The sequence below is a fragment of the Schistocerca piceifrons genome, chromosome 4, assembly GCF_021461385.2.
Source record: "Schistocerca piceifrons isolate TAMUIC-IGC-003096 chromosome 4, iqSchPice1.1, whole genome shotgun sequence".
NCBI classification, from domain to species: domain Eukaryota; kingdom Metazoa; phylum Arthropoda; class Insecta; order Orthoptera; family Acrididae; genus Schistocerca; species Schistocerca piceifrons.
Window position 1 is genome coordinate 85,573,418 of NC_060141.1, and position 18,063 is coordinate 85,591,480.

Consider the following 18,063-nt stretch of genomic DNA (forward strand, 5'->3'; position numbering starts at 1 on the left):
TTCCCCCTCATAGATGTCTTAAACAAACTCTTTTCACATACCTGCTCTCTCCTGTGCATTTAATGTTGGAATTCCCACTGTACTCGTAGTCTTATCACCCTTCCTTTTAATTTCACCGAAGCTTGTTTTGACTTTTCTATGTCCTGAGTCATTCCTTCCGCCAATCGTTCTTTTCCGACTTCTTCACATATTTCATCTAGCCATTTCGCCTTAACTTCGCTGCATTTTCTATTCATTTCACTGCTAAGTGACTTGTATTCTGAATTCTTGAATTTACCTGAACATTTTTGTAGTACCTTCTTTCATCAATCAGCAAAAGTATTTTTCTTCTATGCATGGTTGCATCGCAGCTACCTTTTTTGCACCGCTGTTTTTCTCTCCAGCTTCTATGAGTGCCCTTTTTAGAGACATGTCTACTGTGCTTTCCGTAACTCCGTATCTAGAGCCTCTTCATTCCTTAGTAATTCCGTATCCCATTTCCTTGCGTATTTATGCTTCCTGATTAGTCTCTTAAACTTCAACATACTCTTCATTGCTACTACATTGTGATCTGAGTCTATGTCTGCTCCCACATCCGCCTTACAATCCAGTATCCGATTTCAGAATCTCTCCTTGATCATGATGTAATCTAACTGAAATCATCCAGTGTCTCCCGGCCTTTTCCCAGAATATCTCCTCCTCGTGCGATTGTTGAACAAAGTATTCGCTACTGATAGCTGAAACTTATAGCAGATCTCAGTTAGTCTTTCTCTTGTCTCAATCCTAATAGCAAGCCGTATTCTTCCATAAACCATTTCTTCTACTCCTTCCCCTACAACCACATTTCAATTCCCCAAGACTATTAGATTTTCATGTACCTTTATGTACTGAACTGCCCTTTGAATGCCCTCATACACATTGTCCATCACTTCAATTTTAGCTTGTGACATCCGGATTTACACCTGAAAAACTGTTGTCCATCGTGATTTAGATTAGATTAGATTATATTTACTTTCATTCCAATTGATCCATATTGAGGAGGTCCTCCAGGATGTAGAACACGTCAGAAATACAACAATATATGACAAATATTTACAGCTCAAACAAATAAGCTAATTTACCATTCCACAGGTCCCAAGTGGCATGGTCACATTTTTTAATGAATGCTATATGAAAGAATCATTTTACAAATACTAATGCACTCAGTTTAAAATAAAAAGGTTTTTCATTTATTTATAAGGTAATAAACGTGTAATACAACTACTAAATACTTATTTACAATGAACACATTACTGCAGTGAACTGGTGCAGAAGTTAGATTGTACTTATAGACACCCACCCACCCACCCACACACACACACACACACACACACACACACACACACACACACACACTTATTTACAATGAACACATTACTGCACTGAAATTGTGCAGAAGTTATAAAATCAGTTAGTTCTACTGAGAAATTCATCAATGGAGTAGAAGGAGTTGGCCACCAATAAATCCTTTAGGCTTCTCTTAAACTGAATTTCATTGGTTGTTAAGCTTTTTATGGTTGCTGGCAAGTTGTTGAAAATGTGTGTTCCTGAATAATGCACACCTTTTTGTACAAGACTAAAGGACTTTAAATCCTTGTCAAGATTATTCTTATTTCTAGTATTGATTCCATGAATTGAGCTGTTGGCTTGAAAAAGTGATATATTTTTAATGACAAATTTCACTAAGGAATAAATATATTGGGAAGCAGTAGCTAGTATCCTTAGTTCCCTAAACAGGCTTCTGCAGGATGTTCTTGAGTTCACACCACAGATAAATCTTACTGCTCGTTGTTGTGCCTGGAAAACTTTAGCTGGGCTTGATGAATTGCCCCAAAAAATAATCCCATATGATATTATGGAATGAAAGTAAGCATTGTATGCCAGCTTTTTCATTTTTATATCCCCTATGTCTGACACAATTCGCATTGCAAATATAGATTTGTTAAGACGCTTCAGCAGTTCTGTGGTGTGTTCCGTGCAGTTGAATTTATTATCAACCTGTAATCCCAAGAATTTAACACTGTCCACTTCTTCTATCTGCTTGTCATCATATGTTAGGCATATACTCGTGGGACACCCCTTACAAGTTCTGAACTGCATGTAGTGTGTTTTTCCAAAGTTTAGTGACAAAGAATTAGCTGGGAACCAGTGATTAATGTCCACAAAGTTTTATTAGTTGACCTTTCTAAGACTACACTTGATTTGCTATTTATTGCAATATTTGTATCATCGGCAAAGAAAACGAACTTGGCTTTTGGTAATGTTACTGATGAAAGGTCATTGATATACACAAGAAAAAGTAAGGGCCCTAAAATGGAACCTTATGGAACCCCACATGTAATTAGTTCCCAGTTGGGTGATGCCTGATAGCTTGACACATTTCTCTTTCCTAATAACACCCTTTGTTTCCCGCCAGAGATATGAGATTTGAACCATTTTGCAGCATTTCCTGTTACATTATAATATTCTAATTTAGTTGAAAGGATATTGTGATTTACACTATCAAATGCCTTTGACAGATCACAAAATATACCAGTTGCCTGCAATTTTTTGTCTAATGAATTAAGCACATATTCACTGTAAGTGTAGGTAGCCTTCTCAATATCAGAACCATTTGGAAATCCGAACTGTGACTTTGACAGTATGTTATTTGAGATAAGATAGTTATAAAACCGATTGTACATTACTTTTTCTAAAATTTTTGATAATGTTTGCAAAAGTGAGATTGGACAGAAATTTGATGCTCTTTCTTTATCTCCCTTGTTAAACAGTGGCTTAACTTCAGCATATTTCAACCATTCAGGAAATATTCCACTGATAAATGACTGGTTACACAGATAGCTTAATATGTTACTTAACTCAGAATCACATTCTTTAATTAACTTTGTTGATATTTTATCGTACCCACTAGATGTTTTTGATTTTAAAGATTTTATGATGGATATTATTTCTGCTGGGGTGGTGAGGGTAAAATTCATATTATGGAAGTTACTTGAAATGTCTGGTCTGAGGTATTCCATAGTTCCATAGCAGAATCCACAGAACCTGACAACCCCATCTTGTCAGTAGTCAGTAACAGTTATAAAATGTTTGTTAAAAAGTTCTGCAACACTATACACATCTGTCACCAATTGTATCATTTACTCTTAATGCTATTTGTCCCTCTTCATGCCTGGTTCTACCGGTCTCTTCCTTCACTATATCCCACATAGTCTTCATTTTGTTATCTGATATGACTATCTTTTCCTTGTAATATATTTGCCTTGATGTCCGTATTACAGTCTTTAATATTTTGCAGTATTTCTTGTAATGTGCTATAGCATCAACATCGGAACTGTTTTGGATTGACAGATACAGTTTTCTTTTTGTTTTACAAGATACCCCTATTCCTTGAGTAATGCATGGCTTCTTTGTAGACTTTGCTCTAACCTTGGTAAATTTTGGGGGAAAACAGTGTTCAAATAAGGTGAGCATTTTATTAACAAAAGTGTTATATTTTTCATTCATGCCATGAGCACTGTAAAACATCAGTTTAGTGAATGTCTCTGAGGAGTGTCCTAAAATAATCAGTTTTTGGCTTATTGATTAGCCTCTTGAGCTCAGATTTAACAGATTTTATATCCTGTTCAGTATTAACATTTAACAGGAGGAACTGCATGTCATGGTCTGAGAGGCCATTGACTATTGGTTTTGTAATATAATTTGTTCATTAGACTTCTCTATAAAGATATAATCAATGGCTGTTTGTGAGCAATTGGCTACCCTAGTGGGAAACTTTACAGTGGGAATTAAGTTGAATGATAGTGATACTAACTCAAATAAATTCTCATTGGGAGAGTATTTGAGGAAATCTACATTGAAATCATCAGCAACCAATATTTCTTAGTTTTTGGTTGTTAAATCGGCCAGTACAGCTTCAAGGTGATTTACGAACAGATTAAAGATACCTGCAGGTGCTCCATATACACTTAATATTATGAAGGATTTTTTGTGAAATTCTACTTCTGTTGCACATGCTTCCATATGCTGTTCTAGGCAAAATTTATGAATGTCTATGATCTTAAATTTATGACAGTACCTGATGAATTTGGCAACTCCTCCTTTCTCCATTTCTGATCTAGAAAAGTGAGATGCTAACCTAAACCCTGTAACACTTAAAAGTTCTGTACCAGTGGTCACATGATGTTCAGAGAGGCAGATTATGTCAGCTGGGTTTGAAGACTCTAATTCATCTATGCAGATAATTAATTCATTAATTTTATTTCTCAGTCCTCGGATATTTTGATGCAATAAAAATAGCTGACATTTCACATTGACTGAGTTGAAATTGGGTAGAGTTAAAATATCTGCTGACGTTGGAAATTCTTAACCAATTGCTGTTTATGCTGATGTAATAAGCTAGAATTATGTTTTTTGGTTTCTTTCTCAAACTGAAGTTTTGTCTCAGTCCTAACCTCTCTTAAAACTTGGTTTCTTTCTTTCCTCGCTACCCTAAAAAAGGACCCTATAGCCACTGGTATTTTATCACTCATGACAGTGCCTCGCCCCTTTAACATGCTGCTATTTTCCCAGCCAATTTACCCTTCCCCTTCCTGTTGAGTCGAGGGCAATGCCTAGTATAATCTCACCTATTGAGAGAATCAACAGTAACCATACCAATGTGTGACCCTGCACCTTACTTAAGCAGCCATTCCAACTCCAAATTAACTCTCTTGACAGAAGAGTTCAAATGAGGTCGGTCATGGCGCCCAAGAACAGATACAAACTCAACACTAGTATGCATCGATGCTGATGCAATCTTTGCCAGGTCACACTCTATACTGTACCCAGGATCTCTGTCAATATTATTACCTGTCCCACCCACTATAACCACGGCGTCTGCCTTAGTGAAATCTTTACAAAGAAATCCTAAATCCTCTGTCACCTGCTCCAGACCAGCACTAGGTTTAAAAAAATTGGTGACCTGGTACTCTGACCGTAGTTCATCCTGCAAAAGTTGTCCAACACCTCTTCCATGGGAACTACCTAACAACAACACTTCCTTTCTCTTTACTGATTTCCCTACATTCTTACTTTTCCATTTGCTGCTGAAAGTTTGTTGTACCCTGTTTACACCTGCAACTGCTTGAGGCTCGCCAGCTTCTAACTAAAGCAACAGGTCAAATCTATTTTCCACATTCACCACGAAGCTGTCAGACAAAGTTCAAGGCCTGTTCCTCCTGTTACCTGTTGCCACCTCTCTTTAGCCTTCTCCCTCCTTAACCTGTCAAGCTCTCCCCTGGCGTTGTCTAAGTCAGCCTGAAGCGCGGAAATTTTCCCCTCCTGTTCTAGTATCTTCCTATCTCTACTAGAAATTCTACAAAACCACTGATGAGTCTCATTTACTTCCCCTATTCCCAAGCCACTACAGTCGCCCACTTGGAAAAAACTACAGCACCCATCACACCAAAGCCCCGACCTAACAATTCTACAGCAAGTCAAGCACTTTTCACTCATGATAAACGTAATAGAGTATTAAGAATAAGTCAGTTAAATTACAGATAAACACGAAAATGTGGTTCCACAAATTTGGCCTATAAGCAACTATATGTAAATAAAAACAACAGTGCAAAGTTTCTGAAATAACAACTTAAACTTTACGCTACTTTCCGGAAATACTAGTCAAATAATGAAGAGGTACGCTACAGTTAAATTGCTGGAAAGAGCAAACAAGAACTAAACGAAATTCTAAAGATTTACTGCGGCAAAACGTAAACAGAAAATACCACTGTACAATCTTTCCGCGTTTTGTGCTATATTACGTAAAGAAAAATGAAACCTTCAATGGTACACTTAAAAGGCACACTAATACACATATTCACCAAGGAATCAGTAATAAACTGTATGTTTCATAATCTAAAATAACTCTGCAGGGGAGACGCTCAGTAGCTCGGTACGGGCTTTTGCTGAAGTTTCGAGAACATACCTTCACCGAAGAGTCAAGCAGTATATTGCTCCCTCCTACGTATATCTCGCGAAGAGACCATGAGGATAAAATCAGAGAGATTAGAGCCCACACAGAAGCATACCGACAATCCTTCATTCCAGGAACAATACAAGACTGGAATAGAAGGGAGAACCGATAGAGGTACTCAAGGTACTCTCCGCCACACACCGTTAGGTGGCTTGCGGAGTATGGATGTAGATGTAGATGTAGATCTTTACGAGAACACCAAAACTCGCGCTAGTCGCCTGGCTGTCGGCTCTGATGAGAGCAACCGTATCGCTGTACTGTTCATGGGAACTCACTCTCTGCCCTATCTTACTGTTCATGACGTATCCTATTCCCAATATATCATTTTCTGAAATTGCTGGTATTACTCTATAGTCATTGACCCCTACTATATCTAGATTGAGCCTGAGGATTTCCCTTTTCAGGTTTTCCAGGTTCCCTTCGCGTTCAAACTTCTGACACTCCATGCCGTGACGAGTAGAACGGGAACCTTTCGTTGCCTATTGAATCTTTTTCTCATTGTCACCTACCCCTTGGGAGTCGTCTACCACAGATCCGAATGGGGGAGTAGTTCATCATTACGCTTTTTACAGTTAGAGAAAACACGTCCTGTGGTTTCCACGGCCTTCTGTATTCTCATGCCGTTGATCAATTCTCATTCTTCCGCTTTTGAGGCAGTTTACCATCCAAAGGGTAAAAAAGGGCCCTGAAATTGTGTCCGTTCCTCTGCCTTCTTTGATAAGGCCATTGACTGAATGAGGGTGACTTCTTATGCCGGAACCGCTCACCCGCCTTTGCTGATGACATTTATTCAAAATTTAAGCGGTGGCAGGGTTCGAACCCGGGACCGAGGATGTTTGTTCGTAGTACCACTTCTATGATTCTCTTCTTTTCGGCTTTCCAACAGGTCACCATATTATCATTGATAAAATAATTTAGAATGTGTCTCACATCTCTGTAATCGACAAGGGGAGGGGCGCTTACAACCTCTAATGGTGTTAAATGTTGGTATTCATCTACCTGAAACTTTAATTTCATGGGAACTGCTTAGGTATTGTCTACTACCAACTACATCCAAACGAACTTAGGCAATTAAAACTTCAGTTGAAGTAGAACTGCCTACACTGACCATACTAGTATTTCAAACTGGGAGGGAAACCGGGGAATGGAAGTAGCCACGTATTATTACTATTTTTACTGCTCTGGTTTATGTTTTATATTCGTTGCGCAAAGAGGACTCTTGTACAGTACGTCTCAAGATGAATACTTCACCTTGAACAATCCGTAAAATATATTGTGTTTTACACTGTAAATAGTTGGTTGAGCCGACATTTTAAAACTGATTTTTACAAACACACGACACATCGATTGCAAATAAAGTCGGTAGCTGGACATGGATTCCAGAATATTCGATAACTGTAATTTAACAAACGCTAAAGTTTACCTTAATTCAGAGCTCTATCCATATGATGATTTGCGAGTAGAGTGGAACCATAACGTTGAGAGTTTGCTGTTTGAAATGTATTCAAAATTCGCCCTTCTTAATATGAGGGTGTTAATGAAGAAGATGCGTGCATGCTCGTTCCACGGAAATTTAAGAACTTTGCCCTCACCGTCGTGATGAATTGTTCTAAACAGAGTGAGAGCATTAAACAGGGCCCAGTACATGACAGTATAGAATACGAGTATTAATCAAATTTCCTTTCGTGCACTGCTGCATATGCTCTTGCACTGCATGAGCGTGTAATTAATTGTTCACCACTCGTGGGAACTGTGCAGTCAGAGATGTACATAAATAACGAATTATTGTGTCTCATCTAAAGCATTTAACTCCAAACACCATTATAGACACCGAAGCCTTTTACAACAAACGTACGCAGTGTATATGTAAGGATGTTTCTTTCATTTCCTCAACCAGCGTTCAGCAAATGTTACTGCATATGGGTCTCCGCACGATGCACTTGGTTCATGCACCCATGCTGATTGCTGTTAATCGGGGACGAAGGCTGGAATTTGCACGCCAATACCACAACTGTTTGGTCACTGAGTGGCATCAGGTGGTTTTTTTCTATGAGTCACGTTTTCTGCTCCATCTAATAGATGGATATTCGCATGTATGGCTTGAAATGCCTGAAAGCAAACACTCTGCAAGACTGGTCGGAACAGTACAGGCCGGAAGAGGGAGCGCTACGTTCTGAGGATTATGTTTGTGGCATTCCGTGGGTGATCTATTCATTACAGAAGCCACAATGGATCAATATGAGTATACATCTATCCTTGAGGTCCATGTCCACCCCCATATGCTGTTTGTTTACCTTGGCATGATGGCATCTACTAGCGGGGCGATGCAACTGCTTGAAGCGCATGAGCTTGGTTCAAGAGCACCAGGGTGACGTTATCGCAGTGGTTTGCCGCCGAAGTCCCCATTTCGATCACGAGATTTCACCACGGATCTACAATGTAGAATCCTAGACCAACTGTCCACGCCATTGGAATCAGTATGGCTCCACGCCCTGTTCCGTCTTCCCTGCCTGAACCACATTGACTCTCTTGCTGCACGTATAGCAGCGGTATGCGTCGGAAAGGTTGCTATTCAGGTGGTCATATTCATGCAATAGCAGAATATATATATATATATATATATATATATATATATATATATATATATATATATATGACCAACTGAATAGCCACCTTTCCGACGCATACCTCTGCTAGACATGTAGCACAAACACACACACACACAAACACACACACACACACACACACACATATATATATATATATATATATATATATATATATATATTACATCCCCATATCATCATCGTCGTTTCCAACCTCTGCTTTTGTCGTGAAAGCATACAGTAGTAATCACGCCTAGTGGACTGATATCGTTTGAAACAGGTGTAGGGATTTCGTGTTGGCAGCTAGCGGTACATGTATCCAACAGATTCGGCTCAGTCAAGGTATCATTTCAATGTCTTAGAACAAAACATATCATCAGATATCCATTGTTTGGAAGCGTGAATTATTTTCCACCACACATACACATACACATGAATGGACATACAATTACAGACGCAATTGTCATTTCTTAGCCGCGCCACTGTCAACACCATCACCAGCCTCCAGACTCTGGAGCCAGTGTTTGTTCCATTGGAATGAAATGTGCGTACGGCATATTTTGGCTGGGAGCTCCCTTTCATAGAGTTTGGCTGCCTGGCATGTGTATTTTTAACTTTAAATGCGAACCTTTTAGGTTAGGCTTTACCATGACTGTTATTGACATTAAATGAAACAACAGGTTTTCTGTTACCAGTCACCGTTTTATTTATCTCCACGACGCGTTTCAAAGGTTTAAACCTCCATCATCAGGTCGATTTACATGAGTTGGTATGACATTTGTGTGTGTGTTGTGTTACCACTTTTTGGAGGAACTTGTGGCACTGTCCAGTGGAGAAACAAGACACTAATTTCAGAACATAGTTTTGGGTTTCTTCTGACAAAGAATTAAACTTATATGGGACGGAAAACATAAAATAAGTAAGTTAGAGTACCTCCAGTGGTCACAGATTCCTCTCGCTGTCATAACACATCACGTGTATACTGTCATATTTGTAAACAAATATGGCGTCTGGAAACTGCTGCGTGCAAGGTTCGTATAGCAGAAGAGAAGGCATTGTGACAAAGTACAAAAATCATACATCGTACCAACTTTTGTGGCGGCGTTCGTAGCGACAAACAATTCGCTGTAGAAACGGCTTACGAAGTCACCGCCACACTTTTAATAGCGGGCCGACCGGTCCGCTGGAACAGTGAACAGAAAGATGAAAACCCAAACACTCTGATTAAATAAAAGTCGGTACTTATCTTTATTAACGAAGATACAGAAACACAGTAGTGAACTCCGGGTCTACAGAAATCTGTCTAGTTCGAGTCGGAGCGGCTAGGTCAGCGTCGGCTGACGACAAACAACAACTCTGCTGCGATGAACACACAACTGACTAGCAAGTACACAATTCGGTGGCGAGTATACAACTGAGCGGCGAATACAGAACTCCTAGCGCTCGCGACTCCAGCGCTTAAGAAACCAGAAGCCAGCGGTGGCGCGCAGACTTGCGGCGATTTCCTGTCTCGCTGGCGCTCCTTATGCGGACGGCGTCCGGACTTTGATGCTGCCAACCTTTTGGCAGCGGGCTCGGGTGGCATTACTGGCTAGTATATAACACCAACATTATTACAGAATAATTTTTTAAAGGATTTGGAGATGTTTGTTTCGAGGTGTCGAATACATGTGTTGGAATAAATATTTCAGGTGGCATATAAATCCGATTTTGACAAGTTAAAACAGCTTAAACGTCATACAATCAGGTAAAATGTTAAAATGGCTTAAACCTCATACTTATTTATAACAATCAGGTGAAATGTTAAGACTTTAAGTACAATAATCATATTGGATACCGGAGTAAAATTATATATAAATAACAATTTTGATTGGGATTAATAGATAGATATGAAAGGCTGGAGGCAAAAGGAGAGGAAGAGAAAAAGAAAGTGAGACAAGGTGGGAGGGTGGAAAGAGTGATTGTATGAAAGCAAAATTTACATGGGACAGGGTCTTAAGATTATATCTGTTACATATATTAGCTGCCTAAAGGTTGGGGTAATACATAGGTTAATGCTTTAAAATGTGCAGATGGATGTACAATTTGTGCCAGTACTTGATGTACATATAGTTTCAAGCTGACAAGGGGTACAAGCTGTTAGTGTGGTGAAATATCTGTAAATAAGGTCAATCTCTTATACTCTTGGCGGCTGTCATGGTAATATGTCTAAATAGTCATGGTGAATATTAAGGTGTGTGTGTGTGTGTGTGTGTGTGTGTGTGTGTGTGTGTGTGTGTGTGTGTGTGTGTGCAATTTTTAATGATGTGGGCAGTTGCTAAAAACAGAGATGATACTATTGTAGATATTGTCATTTTTGTCATTTACGGTAGATTCAGGTTGTTTTGTTTGGTGTTTGTATATTTGGAGTGTCTCAAGGACGTCTAGTTTTCTGCCTTCTTGGTTGGATATGTAGGATGCTGATACTTGTGTTGTTAACATGGTGTTTTGTTTCATAGAGGTGGATGACTATTGCTGATGTGTGTTTTTTTTATAGTGCTGACATACGTTCTTTGAATCCAATCTCAAATGACCTGCCTGTCTGGTCTATGTAGAAGCTGTCACATTCCAAACATTCAGTCTTGTACACTCCTATGTGCTGATGCTATGGGGTAATTTCTGTCCAATCTTGTTGTCTGTTGTAAAGGATATGCTTATGCCTTTTCGATTGAAGACATTTGCAATTTGATATGAAATATTACCTAGAAATGGCATTGTCTGGAAGATGTTATTTTCTTTCTGTTTTTTGTGTTGTGATTGCTTTGCCATTATTGAGTGTTTTAGGGTGTCTACTATGGAGCTCCCCCCCATGAACCATGGACCTTGCCGTTGGTGGGGAGGCTTGCGTGCCTCAGCGATACAGATAGCCGTACAGTAGGTGCAGCCACAACGGAGGGGTATCTGTTGAGAGGCCAGACAAACGTGTGGTTCCTGAAGAGGGGCAGCAGCCTTTTCAGTAGTTGCAGGGGCAACAGTCTGGATGATTGGCTGATCTGGCCTTGTAACACTAACCAAAACGGCCTTGCTGTGCTGGTACTGCGAACGGCTGAAAGCAAGGGGAAACTACAGCCGTAATTTTTCCCGAGGGCATGCAGCTTTACTGTATGATTAAATGATGATGGCGTCCTCTTGGGTACAATATTCCTGAGGTAAAATAGTCCCCCATTCGGATCTCCGGGCGGGGACTACTCAAGAGGATGTCGTAATCAGGAGAAAGAAAACTGGCGTTCTACGGATCGGAGCGTGGAATGACAGATCCCTTAATCGGGCAGGTAGGTTAGAAAATTTAAAAAGGGAAATGGATAGGTTAAAGTTAGATATAGTGGGAATTAGTGAAGTTCGGTGGCAGGAGGAACAAGACCTGTGGTCAGGTGACTACAGGGTTATAAACACAAAATCAAATAGGGAAAATGCAGGAGTAGGTTTAATAATGAATAGGAAAATAGGAATGCGGGTAAGCTACTACAAACAGCATAGTGAACGCATTATTGTGGCCAAGATAGATAAGAAGCCCACACCTACTACAGTAGTACAAGTTTATATGCCAACTAGCTCTGCAGATGACGAAGAAATTGAAGAAATGTATGATGAAATAAAAGAAATTATTCAGATTGTGAAGGGAGACGAAAATTTAATGGTCATGGGTGACTGGAATTCGAGTGTAGGAAAAGGGAGAGAAGGAAACATAGTAGGTGAATATGGATTGGGGCTAAGAAATGAAAGAGGAAGCCGCCTGGTAGAATTTTGCACAGAGCACAACATAATCATAACTAACACTTGGTTTAAGAATCATGAAAGAAGGTTGTATACATGGAAGAACCCTGGAAATACTAAAAGGTATCAGATAGATTATATAATGGTAAGACAGAGATTTTGGAACCAGATTTTAAATTGTAAGACATTTCCAGGGGCAGATGTGGACTCTGACCACAATCTATTGGTTATGACCTGTAGATTAAAACTGAAGAAACTGCAAAAAGGTGGGAATTTAAGGAGATGGAACCTGGATAAACTGAAAGACCAGAGGTTGTACAGAGTTTCAGGGAGAGCATAAGGGAACAATTGACAGGAATGGGGGAAAGAAATACAGTAGAAGAAGAATGGGTAGCTTTGAGGGATGAAGTAGCGAAGGCAGCAGAGGATCAAGTAGGTAAAAAGACGAGGGCTAGTAGAAATCCTTGGGTAACAGAAGAAATATTGAATTTAATTGATGAAAGGAGAAAATATAAAAATGCAGTAAATGAAGCAGGCAAAAAGGAATACAAACGTCTCAAAAATGAGATCGACAGGAAGTGCAAAATGGCTAAGCAAGGATGGCTAGAGGACAAATGTAAGGATGTAGAGGCCTATCTCACTAGGGGTAAGATAGATACTGCCTACAGGAAAATTAAAGAGACCTTTGGAGATAAGAGAACCACTTGTATGAATATCAAGAGCTCAGATGGAAACCCAGTTCTAAGCAAAGAAGGGAAAGCGGAAAGGTGGAAGGAGTATATAGAGGGTCTATACAAGGGCGATGTACTTGAGGACAATATTATGGAAATGGAAGAGGATGTAGATGAAGATGAAATGGGAGATGTGATACTGCGTGAAGAGTTTGACAGAGCACTGAAAGACCTGAGTCGAAACAAGGCCCCCGGAGTAGACAACATTCCATTGGAACTACTGACGGCCTTGGGTGAGCCAGTCCTGACAAAACTCTACCATCTGGTGAGCAAGATGTATGAAACAGGCGAAATACCCTCAGACTTCAAGAAGAATATAATAATTCCAACCCCAAAGAAAGCAGGTGTTGACAGATGTGAAAATTACCGAACTATCAGTTCAATAAGTCACAGCTGCAAAATACTAACACGAATTCTTTACAGACAAATGGAAAAACTAGTAGAAGCCAACCTCGGGGAAGATCAGTTTGGATTCCGTAGAAACACTGGAACACGTAAGGCAATACTGACCTTACCACTTATCTTAGAAGAAAGATTAAGGAAACGCAAACCTACGTTTCTAGCATTTGTAGACTTAGAGAAAGCTTTTGACAATGTTGACTGGAATACTCTCTTTCAAATTCTAAAGGTGGCAGGGGTAAAATACAGGGAGCGAAAGGCTATTTACAATTGGTACAGAAACCAGATGGCAGTTATAAGAGTCGAGGGACATGAAAGGGAAGCAGTGGTTGGGAAGGGAGTAAGACAGGGTTGTAGCCTCTCCCCAATGTTGTTCAATCTGCTTTCGGAGTAGGTATTAAAATTCATGGAGAAGAAATAAAAACTTTGAGGTTCGCCGATGACATTGTAATTCTGTCAGAGACTGCAAAGGACTTGGAAGAGCAGTTGAATGGAATGGACAGTGTCTTGAAAGGAGGATATAAGATGAACAGCAACAAAAGCAAAACAAGGATAACGGAATGTAGTCTAATTAAGACGGGTGATGCTGAGGGAATTAGATTAGGAAATGAGACACTTAAAGTAGTAAAGGAGTTTTGCTATTTGGGGAGCAAAATAACTGATGATGGTCGAAGTAGAGAGTATATAAAATATAGGCTGGCAATAGCAAGGAAAGCGTTTCTGAAGAAGAGAAATTTGTTAACATCCATTATTGATTTAAGTGTCAGGAAGCCATTTCAGAAAGTATTCGTATGGAGTGTAGCCATGTATGGAAGTGAAACATGGGCGATAAATAGTTTGGACAAGAAGAGAATAGAAGCTTTCGAAATGTGGTGCTACAGAAGAATAGTGAAGATTAGATGGGCAGATCACATAACTAATGAGGAAGTATTGAATAGGATTGGGGAGAAGAGAAGTTTGTGGCACAACTTGACCAGAAGAAGGGATCGGTTGGTAGGACATGTTCTGAGGCATCAAGGGATCACCAATTTAGTATTGGAGGGCAGCGTGGAGGGTAAAAATCGTAGAGGGAGACCAAGAGATGAATACACTAAGCAGATTCAGAAGGATGTAGGTTGCAGTAGGTACTGGGAGATGAAAAAGCTTGCACAGGATAGAGTAGCATGGAGAGCTGCATCAAACCATTCTCAGGACTGAAGACCACAACAACAACAACAACAACATGGAGCTGTAATAACCAGTTGCAATAGCTGTTTGTTTTATTATTTCAATTTCTTGATGACATTTGTCTTCAGAGAGTGGTAATTGGATAGCTCTACTGATCATGTACTGGAATGCTGACATTTTGTGTGCTGTGGGGTGACAGGAGGAGTTGTGGATTGTAATATGTGTTGTGGTAGTCTTTCAATAAATTTCAAACTGATGTCTGTTATTCTGGTAAGGTCTAAGAAATTTGTGTGTTTCGTGTTCAACTGTGAATTTTATGTTTTCATGGGAGTTGTTGAATAACTGGTTCAACTCACTGACGTCATCTTTAGTTGATTAAAATGATGGTATCATCTACATATCTGTAGTAGTAGACGATATTTTTGAGGAAGTGGTGATTGGAATTCAGGATTTTGTCTTCGAGGTTACGTATAAATATTTCTGCCAGCAATCCAGAAGGCTCTGAGCCAAACGACAGACCTTGTGTTTGTAGATTTTATTGTTAAATTTAAAATAGTTGTGCAAAAGTGTGAATTCAAGCAGGTCCATTACTTCAGTAATGTGTGTTGAAGGGATTTTTTTGTGTTTATGTAGGTTGGCACTGATTATCTGCAGTGTAGGATCTATTTGCACAGAGAAATAAAGGTTTTGTATGTCAAATGAGGCAAGTGTGGCTCCAAAAGGTACTTCTATGTTTTTGATATAATGTGTGAATTCTGTTGCGTTTTTAAGTGTTCTTTCATTATTGAATGTATATGCTTCTTCGAGAATTCTGAAGAGCATTATAGTGAGTATGAACGTTGGGCTGCTCCTACAGTTCACTATAGGCCTGATGGGGATCCCATTTTTGTGGATCTTTGGTTGTGATCTAAGGCAAGGTGCTTGTGGGCTCATTGTTACAATGTTTCTTGCTTCTTGGATGGTGAGTAGAAAGTTGATGTTATTTGAAATGGGCTTAATCGCTTTTTGTTTTCTGGCTGTTGGATCTTTATGTATTTATGTTATGTTGCTGGTTTGGAAGAAGTGTAAAGTTTTCTCTAATTGTGTTGCTCTGTTCATTACAACAGTTGTGTTACCCTTGTCAGCTTTTACAATTATTGCATTATTTATGTTTAATTTAGTCTCAATGGTACGTGTAAGGGCTTCTTCTCTTTTCTTGCATGCTGGGAATAATTTCATTTTGTGGAAGGCTGCTGTTCTGTTATTTTGCTTCTTAAAGGCGAGGGTTGAGATCTTTGTGACACTAGTGATGGGCTTTTCTTGGTTCTTTTGGTCCAGTGGAGCTTGAACGTTGTGTTCTAATCATTGGCAGAGTAGTGCCTTTCTTCTGCAGTGAATATTATGTTCGTGCTGTTGAGGGAAGGTGTGTAGAATGTGTATTTCCTTCGGCTGTTTTGGTTCAGTTTGGGAGGTATTTGTTGCTTTATAAGATTGGCTAGATTTTCTTCTGGGCAGCTTTTGTTTTCTGTACGATGAACTCGGTGTACTTTTTTACTTTTTTGGTTATGGAATCGTATTCTAATCTATGAAGCAACTTTCCTAAGTGTAATCCTGCACTATAAAGCTGTGTGTTGTACATTTGTTTTTTCATATAAAGTTCTTTTAGTTAGTTTTTCACCCAGAGTTTTCGTACGTTTTCCAATGTTTTCTTTGCAGTTGTCATGTTTGTTTTTGTGTCAAACATGACATAATTTTGAATGACGTTATTTGTGAGACAATTCCTATTCACGTGAATATGCTGTGTAGTCATTGACACCTTTTCTGCACTGTTTTTGTACTCGAAAATAGCTTTGATTGCCTGACTGGGCAGGGTAACTACGAACATTTTAATGTTATTAATAACATGTCTTTTTTATGCCACTTAAGCGACTTGTGTGTTGTTAATGATGAGGAGACCACAACACCGTTCCTAAGCAGTGAAAATCTCTGACCCAGGTGGGAGTTGGACTTGGATCCCTCACAAGGCATTTAGCTGTACTGAGCACCCCACTATGGATGTGATCGTTTGCCCCATTAAAAAGACTAATACATTGCCGAACACGAGTGGGCATATTGGATCGTATATGTCATCGTTGGCACCTGTAACATCCAAAATATTCATTACATTATGTCTATCCACAGAAAAATACACGCATTAAAATGTTTTGTTAGTTACTTGAAATCCTAGCATTGAGATGAGGACGTCTGCAACCATCACTGTGATCTCCAGAACTATATGTAAGTTTCATTGTGGAGATTAGATGACTACCAATATGATCCTTCTTGTGATGTCTCGGCTTTTATATAGCGTACTTAGAGGTAACACGAAATGCTGCCAAATGATTCAAATCCTTTATCTCTGACAGGAAATAAAGGTTATCATTAGGAAAGAGACATGTACTAAAGAGCCATCACACAGCTGGGAACTAATTACATAAGGTGTCACACTAGATACCATCTTAGAACTTTTAACGTTTTTTGTGTATATAAAATGTATTTCATCTTTAACATTACCAGATGTCAATTCTGTTTTGTTTGCAGATGACAGAAAAATGGCAATAAACGGACAATCAAATATAATCTTAGGAAGATCAGTTAACGAAATTTTCATAAATGTTAATATTACTAAATCTTGAAAAAACACACTACATGCAGTCTAGAACTTGTTTCCCACCTGTTTATGATTAAGATTTAACGACAAACAGGTAGAAGTTGACAGCATTAAATTTCAATTTACGGCTTGATAACAAATTCAGCTGGAAGGAGCACAGCACAGAACTGGTAAAGCGCTTAAAAGAATCTCTGTTTGAAATGCAAATATTCTTGCACGGATGTGATAAAGAAATAAAAAGGTTAGCATATTGTAAAATATAAAGGATAGCATATTATGCTTACTTTCATTCCATGATGTGGTACTTTCCATAATGTCTTACTTTTGTCCAGAAAAGCGTCCACTATTCACGAACGTACTTGTCAGTAGTCATAAATCGTTTACCCAGTTTAAATAAATCTTAAATATTTATCGGTGGTCGGCTGCATCTAATCCATTGATGAATTTCTATGTAGACCCAAGCGATATGTATGTGTTACAAGTAATATCAAATAATAAAAGTATAAGACAGTATGACTTCCGTAAAAATTCAATACAGTAACCTGATCACTGTAAATAAGTGTTGTAAAACGGCATCCCTATTTTACGATGCATGGCTACATATAGCATAAGAATTACAAAATGCAACTCATTCTGTTGACATTATTGATTGACAGTTCATACAGTACAACAGGTGTTTAAATACAGGTGTTAAAACTATTAAAATAGAAAACTGAATGGTAAGTCCAATAGTCCACTGTAGCTGTC